This window comes from Suricata suricatta, chromosome 3, assembly GCF_006229205.1.
Source record: "Suricata suricatta isolate VVHF042 chromosome 3, meerkat_22Aug2017_6uvM2_HiC, whole genome shotgun sequence".
NCBI classification, from domain to species: domain Eukaryota; kingdom Metazoa; phylum Chordata; class Mammalia; order Carnivora; family Herpestidae; genus Suricata; species Suricata suricatta.
In genome coordinates, this window is record NC_043702.1 from 35,751,318 (window position 1) to 35,753,793 (window position 2,476).

The following is a 2,476-nucleotide window of genomic DNA, read 5'->3' on the forward strand; positions in this document are numbered from 1 at the left end:
TTAAATGGTGGATTTAAAATCTATTCTAGGATCCTAAGGATGAATTGCCAGGATCCAGTTCTCCCTCCACCATTAACTAATGGCTGTGTTGCTTTGGATAAGTCACTTATCTTCTCTGTACCTTGTTTCTACATCAGTAAAATAGGTATAAACAGGAGGAACTTTCCAGACTGCTCGGTGAAAAGCGGAGGAACTGCAGCTGCCCGAGCTGCGCCCAGCAATGTGCTGCTTCCCGCTCCCCCACACCAGCCTCGGCCCGCTCACCGGCTGTAGAAAATGGTGAAAGAAACTACTTACTATGATGTTTCGGGGGTCAAATCCAATGCCACCCAGGAAGAACTGAAAAAGGCTTACAGGAAATTGGCTTTGAAGTACCACCCTGACAAGAATCCAAATGAAGGAGAGAAGTTTAAACAGACTTCTCAAGCTTATGAAGTGCTCTCTGATGCAAAGAAAAGGGAATTATATGACAAAGGAGGAGAACAAGCAATTAAAGAAGGTGGCGCAGGTGGTGGTTTTGGCTCCCCCATGGACATCTTTGATATGTTTTTTGGAGGAAGAGGAAGGATGCAAAGAGAAAGGAGAGGTAAAAATGTTGTGCATCAGCTCTCTGCAACCGTAGAAGATTTATATAATGGTGCAACGAGAAAACCAGCTCTGCAAAAGAATGTGATTTGCAACAAATGTGAAGGCCGAAGCGGAAAGAAAGGAGCAGTAGAATGTTGTCCCAATTGCCGAGGTACAGGAATGCAAATCAGAATTCATCACATAGGACCTGGAATGGTTCAGCAAATTCAATCTGTGTGCATGGAGCACCAGGGTCATGGGGAAAGGATCAGTCCTAAAGATAGATGTAAAAGCTGCAATGGAAGGAAGATAGTTCACGAAAAGAAGATTCTAGAAGTTCATATTGACAAAGGCATGAAAGATGGCCAGAAGATAACATTCCATGGTGAAGGAGACCAAGAACCTGGACTGGAACCAGGAGATATTATCATTGTTTTAGATCAGAAGGACCATGCTGCTTTTACTCGGCGAGGAGAGGATCTTTTCATGTGTATGGACATACAGCTGGTTGAAGCCCTGTGCGGCTTTCAAAAGCCAATATCTACTCTTGACAACAGAACCATTGTCATCACCTCTCATCCAGGTCAGATTGTCAAACACGGAGATATCAAGTGTGTGCTGAATGAAGGCATGCCAATTTATCATAGACCATATGAAAAGGGTCGCCTAATCATTGAATTTAAGGTAAACTTCCTGGAGAATGGCTTTCTCTCTCCTGATAAACTTTCTTTGCTGGAAAAACTCCTACCTGAGAGGAAGGACGTAGAAGAGACTGATGAAATGGACCAGGTAGAACTGGTGGACTTTGATCCAAATCAGGAAAGACGGCGCCATTACATTGGAGAAGCATATGAGGATGATGAACATCACCCTAGGGTGGTGTTCAGTGTCAGACCTCCTAATGGGGCCAGTGAGTAACACTGCTGGCATTTTACATGCGGTAGTGAATGAGTGAAGGACTATAATCATAGCTCACTACTTGGCTACTGTTTTTGTTTTAATATTCAACTATACTAGTGTTTTTAAAGTTAAATGAAGAATAAAAAATATAAAAGCTCTGACTTTGCCCTGTATGTATGATGACTTCAGTGTGCAAGATAAGTTTAATACTTGTAAAACTACTTTTTGAAAAGTCTCCCCTCGCATTTGTTAGGCCCTACCTTGTAACTGATTTCAGCTCTATGTACATGAAGTAGTTCCCAATGAAATGCTAGGTATATGTATTGACTCCAGGGTATGACCCTTAGTTGTTAAGCTATGAAGTTAAAAACTTGCGTTTAATTGGCAATCAAAAAAAGAACTTAATTTGTAGAGAAGTATTGGTCTGTAGTTCTGTTAGGTGGGATTCATTGTGATTATGCATTTATTCTTTTGCCTCAACTGTTATTTGAAGATGGCATGCTGTGTAATTTGGCCTGTGGTTCCAGTGATGGAAAGGGCACCTTTCTTAAGGGGTTTATCTGCTGTTTGAGGGCTTGCACTGGTAGAATTGCCTTCCCTTCTGCTGTGCCATCTTTTATATAGATATATAAATCAGTCCTGATGACACTTTTTTCCCCCTTCTCTTTGGACCATGATAAGCTTCAGAGTAGTGACTTCGGGAGCAGGGTAACTTAGAGTGAAAAGACATTTACACGGAGAAGTGAATTTGCATGTATGAGCTAGGAAGGTGTTTTGTTAGGTATGTTACAGGTTTACTTAAACCATTTGACTTTCGCTCCAAAGTAACTGTAATTTAATGTTGGTAGAATAGCAAATTATGAATAGCTTTAATTATATGTTTAAAAAGTCATGTTCACAAGCTTAAATCTGGATATCAGAATTAAGCAATTCTTGAAATGTATGAATGTCTCCTTAATATACTGATTACAAATCAAAAAAAAAAAAAGGTATAAACATACCTACCATA

At 40.4% G+C, this 2,476-nt stretch overlaps 1 pseudogene; it reads left to right on the forward strand.

Moving 5' to 3' along the window:
• Window positions 1-276: 276 nt before the first annotated feature.
• On the forward strand, window positions 277-1,469 carry LOC115286420 (annotated as a pseudogene).
• Window positions 1,470-2,476: the final 1,007 nt, after the last annotated feature.